Source organism: Taudactylus pleione, unplaced genomic scaffold, assembly GCF_031769625.1.
Source record: "Taudactylus pleione unplaced genomic scaffold, aTauple2 ptg000046l, whole genome shotgun sequence".
Lineage (NCBI taxonomy): Eukaryota > Metazoa > Chordata > Amphibia > Anura > Myobatrachidae > Taudactylus > Taudactylus pleione.
In genome coordinates this window covers 2,012,312-2,018,639 of record NW_028284448.1, presented here as the reverse complement: position 1 = coordinate 2,018,639, position 6,328 = coordinate 2,012,312, and the positions used below count along the sequence as shown (strand labels likewise).

The 6,328-nt window shown below is 37.9% G+C and overlaps 1 pseudogene; it reads left to right on the top strand.

The window, feature by feature from the left end:
* The first annotated feature begins 4,629 nt into the window (after positions 1-4,629).
* LOC148537627 (5S ribosomal RNA) lies at positions 4,630-4,748 on the top strand (annotated as a pseudogene).
* Positions 4,749-6,328: the final 1,580 nt, after the last annotated feature.

The window sequence follows — 6,328 nt, the reverse complement described above, 5'->3', positions numbered from 1 at the left end:
TCCTGTTAACCCTGCACTTGCTTGTGAAACTGCATGTGGAAAAGTAAAGTTATCTTGGAATTTTCTCCAGTCTAAGTGATTCCAGTCACATTATATATATATATATATATATATATATATAGAGAGAGAGAGAGAGAGAGAGAGAGAGAGAGAGATGCTGTGGAAAGTACTTTTCAACAAGTTCAAAACTAAACGGGTCACTCCGGGATTTCTTACCAATAATTCTTTATGAAAATGTCATGTTGTAGATCAATGTTTCGGGACTGCGCAGAGTCCCATCCTCAAGATCACAGACACAATAAAAACATTTACCTTATATCCCTTATCCCACTCTTTCAAGCTGCCGACGGAGGGGAGCGGCATCCACGTCCGTCCAGAGTCGCACACTGGTGACATCATCACCCTGCATGAATGTGTGGTCATGGCAACGCTGTCAAAAATGAAATAATTTCTCGTTAGCGTAAGTTTAAGCAGCTGTATATATAAGTCCACGTTAAAGCCCAAAGGTTCCATTAAGTTATCCAAAAATTCTATCACAGCTTGGACACCTGATTCATGAGGGATGGATGTGTATAAGCTACACACATCCATTGTACATAAAATCATAGATTAATCAGAGTTTGTAAATTCTCCTAATTTTTCCAAAAAGGAATTCGTGTCTTTTAAATACGTGGATTGTTATACAATGTGTGGTTGAATAAGTTTGTCCAACAGTTCTGAGACTGGTTGATATAGAGACCCCCTGGCAGAAATTATAGGTCTGCCAGGAGGGTCTACATCATTCTTGTGCACTTTAGGAACCGTGTATAGTACTATGACTATTGGATAATTCTGAGTCAAAGCTGAATACGTTTGTGGACTGATGCTGTTGGAATCTACTGCTGCTTTTAATATATTATTCAATTAATTTTGAAATTGTTTTGTAGGATCCCCTGGCAATTTCTGGTACATCTCCGTTACTTCCAATTGTTTGTAAATCTCTTGTTTATATTGTGATAAATCCTGTATTACAATACTTCTGCCCTTATCAGCAGGACGTATTATAATGCTAGTATCATCTCTCAAATTTTTAAGGGCTCTATATCCTTGCTTTGTAAGATTAGAAAAAATGCGATTCAGAGCATTGTTATACTTGGTCACAGACTGATCCATTATTCTTGTAAAGGTTTTTATCGAAGAATTGTTGGAAGAAGGATCAAAGTTTGATTTATTATATTTCTTATGAAATTGGGATCCTGATTAATGATAGGTTGTTTTTGAAAAAATTTGCCAAGTCGCATCTTCCGTCTGTGTTGATGCATATCCTGCTGCCATTCAAATACATAATGCTTGCTGGTTGGTATATATGAGAGGCCCTTATTAAGAATGTTTTCTTCAGTTGGAGATAAGGGCCTTGAGGAAAGGTTGAAGACTATTTTTTCTTTTTGGAGATTTCTTTTGTAGAGCCTATCTGTTTGCCCACTCCTTCAGGTGGGTTTATTACAGTATATATACACAGTATATACACACATTATATATATATATATATATATATATAAATATATATATATATATATTCTACCTAGACAGATAAATTTGTACAAAAGTGTATATTACGTATACATATAGCAACCAGGGGTATATACTAAATACCTGTAGCCACAGATAATGAATTCCCACTATGTACTAAGGACCAGTGGGACTTGCTTATGCAAAATAATGATGCTCTTTAGATATGTTTTAGCTCAATAGTTTCATTTAGACCCTGGTGGGTTAAACACCTCAATCTAAAAATCCACATTCAACTGCATGTCTAGAAAGGCTGTGTGTTTCACTAGTATTAATTTCTAGCAACATTACCCAGGCAGAAGACTGTACTCACCTGCAGCCTTTTTTTTATTTTGTCCTCACTTCTAATGTAGATAACTATGCAAATGACAGTGCAGGCAGGCATACAGTTTGGAATGGGAGGGTTAGGTTTCAATGCTCCTGGGTGGATTTAGGGTTAGGCACCCCTGGGGTGAGGTTATGGTTAGGCACTCTCCTGGGAGACTTAGGTTTAGGCTGCAGGGATGGGGGGTTAGGTTTAGGCACTAGGGGGGGAGGTTAGGGTTTGGCACCCCTAAGGGAGGGTTAGGCGGTACTACATACTGATTCCTTTGGAATGGGTTATATCAGGAACAGACTGACTTACAGAAAAAAATCAGTATAGCTTCAAAATCATTTGAGTTTTAGAAATCAATGTAGAGCAGGGGTGACTCAGTTGTGGACATATATGCTATTGCAGCTGCTAACATGTTAGTAGCTGTGATAGGTGTAATATGGTAATGCAGCAGACTGCATTATGCCTTCGGCATGCATTACTGATCTGACCTGCATCCAAGGATGCAGCATCGGATCATCTGCAATCCCTTCGGTCAGCTGCTGCAGATGAGTAAAAAGGCCAGGAAATCTCTGTCAGCAGATGGAGATCCTTACCTCTCTACTCTCCCCCAATGGCAGCAACATGTCTCTGTTTTGAGAAGACATGCAAAAATATGGTAATGCTGCAGGAGGCATCTGAAAATAAGCAAAATAGTACTATACTACTTATCCCAGTGATGGGGGGCTTAGGTTTAGGAACCCCCAGGGGGACAAAGGTGTTAGGCACTCCCTGGGGAAGGTTAGAGTGAGGCAAGGGGAATGGGGTTTAGGGTTAGGTGACACTTGGGCAAGGTTAGGGTTAGACACTCCCTCCAGGAGGGCTAGGTTTAGGGTACGGGAAGGGGGTTAGTTTTAGGCACCCCCTGGGAGTTTTAGGGCTAGGAACCACTAAAGGAGGGTTAGGGTTAGGGGACGGACAATGAAGGGTTAGTGTATTTACCAGCCAGCATCGGGATGTCCTCCTGTCATGCTGCCATAGTTGGGATTTGAAATGTCAGCTAAATAGCCATCGGTATTTCAATCCCATTCCATTCTAATACCAGCTTTTATTTATAACTAAATTTGTAGAGATGGAGTAGACGGTTTCTCCAAAGGGTATACCCTGTGAGAGGTCTTCACACCAGGCATAAAGGTCAGTCCAGAGTTAGGTACAGCAGTCCAGAATTGATACAGCAAGTATATGTTAAAGGGAGTAGACAGAGCTAGATATCAAATTCAAGTAAAAGGTTAATACACAGATATCACAAATATACAGCAGCAAATAATCCAAAGGAGCCGACAAAAAGAAAAGTAAAAAACAATCCAAGGATCAGATTCCATAAATTTACAGCAGATAGCAAGACTTTCCACAGAGAAAACATAATCTGCTGTCTGTGTTAATATATGCTTGGTGAAATAGTATCGCCTTGAATGTTTTCACAATTATGAATTAAATGTACCATTAGAAAACACTCTATGCTTAATCAATACTGTATCTGTTAAACATAATTATGTTGCAAAAATATTGAAATATGTTGTCATAGCACATAAACATAATAGGAAAACTATGCAGTGTCCATAAGATACACAAAGTAAGAGGAAAAAAGAAGGGCTAGTTGCTGAGGCACTCTTAAATAATTATCTATAGTGTCGGTATAACAGAAAATATAACCTTTACTTGGAGGTGATCAAGCCACTGAGTTGGCGAAACACGCGCCCTCATCTTTTGAAATCCAGCCCATCTACGGACCGGATCCCTGCAAATCCTATCCAGCAACTGTATGTATTATGGGCGGCATGATGGGTGCAGCGGCTTTAACCATCTGACAGTGGCCTTATCTATGTGGAACAATTACTGACCGCCGTGTCAGTTTGAGCTGTTACAATATAACATTAAGCATTATGCATGGGTTGCCTGTTAATTATTTTTCATTTGTTTTGTAGGGTGCCTCAGCTCTTACTATTTGACAATGGCCTTATCTATGCGGAGCAGTCACTGACCACTGGGTCAGTTTGAGCTATTGACATCACATATGGGTTGCCTCTCAACAACTATTTCATTTGTTCTGTTGGGTGCAGCAGTTCTAACTAATTAACATTGGCCTTTTTTATGCACAGCAGCTACTGACCACCATGTCACTTGAGCTGATATACTATAACAGAGTGCACGGGTTGCCTGTCAATAATTTTTTCATTTTGTTCTGATATTTTTAGTTTATTCTACCATACTTCATCCACACATTGAAGCCAGGCACTCTGATATAGTATTTAACCCTTTACACACTACCATATTTATATGCATAATTTGCCTGATTAGCTGCACTTGCCGTACTGAGATTTTTGTGGAATTTATATGCACTAAGTTCTATGATTGTGGCTTGATTATTTGCTCTTTTTACAATCCTATTAAAAGCCAGGTGTGCTAGGTATATTATTTACGTTCTGTGTAAGTTGCAAATACCTATGTATCAACATATGGCATACAGGAGCATAAATAAAGTCTGTAATACCACTATCTACAAATATCCATAGGCATATGATACTACTCTCTGTGGTGCCACTGAGTCAATCTGATTGATTATGCATCCATATTATATGTATTGGGGATCAACGAAAGTATGCTCATGCAAATACTTTTCCTGGAATTGTGCAAATCTTAACAAAGTGGACTCTTCCATTGTGATAGTCCTACAATTACCTCTTTTTGTGTTTACATGTGCATTCCACCTTTCCCCCAAATATTTACACACCTACTACCATACCAGACTGAATGTGCCCAATCTCGTCTGATCTTGGAAGCTATACAATATTGGGCTTGGTTAGTACTTGGATGGGAGACCACCAGGGAATATTAGGTATTATAGGTAGTACATCAAGGTGTATTGGCACACATTGGTAACACAGTAGATGATTTTTCTCTCTTTTTTTGTTTATTGCCTTTTTGATACATAGAGTATTTATCAAGATGCTGGTATAGGTCAGGGTGAAGGTCAGGGTATGATTGGGTACTCTTCTGCCTGTGTTTGATCTAATCCGTATTATTACATTAACACAAGGAATTTATTAAATTGCAGAAGAACTGTTACCTCTTTTTCATATATGTTCGCCATTTATATAATGTAATACTTATTTTATTATTACTTGTTCATGTGTTATTTCAGGTCTGTGCAGTACAGGTCTATATGCCATTTTAAAGATACCCAAATAAAAGTTATATTTTATGTTATACTGACACTATAAATAATTACTTAAGAGTGCCCCAGCAACTAGCCCTGCTTTTTTCCTCTTCTTTTGTGTATCTGATTGTGCATGTGGACTATGGGAGCACCATCGATGCTCTACAATAATTTATTATAATTAAGAATTTACAAATTTGTTAATAAAAATACAACTAATAGGTTCTGTGAGGAATATTTCCTTTTTTTCTCTAGTGTCCGTAAGATATAAAATATTGCCATGATTAACCAAATAAACCATCAATCTTAAAGAGACTCATAAAAAACCTGACCAAAGGGACTGTGGTAATGGGAATCTCTCTCTCTGAGATGTCCTAGTCAATCATTCTGGAAATGTAATGCCAAATGGCATGACAGTCTGTGCTGGCTGTCAGAAAACAAAGCTGGCTGCTGGGCATAAGGACAGACACAGTATGCAAGTACATTACTGTGTCAACAATGTGGCAACATAAGGCTATATAAGCTGTGTTTGAGGTAAACAGAGTGCCTTCAGTAGTCAGTTGGTGTCTGGGGTCAGCCACGTTATACCAATGTGTTGCTATAGCAATCAGACAAAGAGTAAGAATAAAATAATGCAGCCCAGGAGATGAATATCAAAGAAAGCCAATAGTAGCCAGACAAAAAATACTGAAGTCTTATACATCATCTGACTATACAGTCTATGCATCATAAATATTATGAGAATCTCAAAAAAAACATCAGGGGTTCTAATAATCTGGATACACATACACTGACACATTGAAGCAAAGAGTAAGCAAAATAAGTAAGTAGTTATAATGAAAAGCAACATAGTGACAATGATGTTTATATGAATAACATTGCAAGTCAGATAGAGAGCTACCTGTCATTGTCATGGTTGTAGTGATAAAACACATGCAAACAATTTATGTGACATAAAATGTCAATGATAAAGATAACTAAGCATCAGTGTGAAACATTGTATTCATTTTGATGATAACACATCTACAGGCCAAAGAAAAGCATAATAATACTAGTTGTTAACATTGGTATAAGCACTAATACACAATGTAAAATATACATGAAAAGTACATGGAGTCCAATCAAATTAACCATGACCTACAGTGCAGATGACATCCACTTTCTTGATGTGCATGTAGAGGTCAACAATGGACAGATCATCATTTCATCATTTACCAAGCTTACCAATGTTCACAATACATTATTTGCATACATTATTTGCCTCAAGTTCC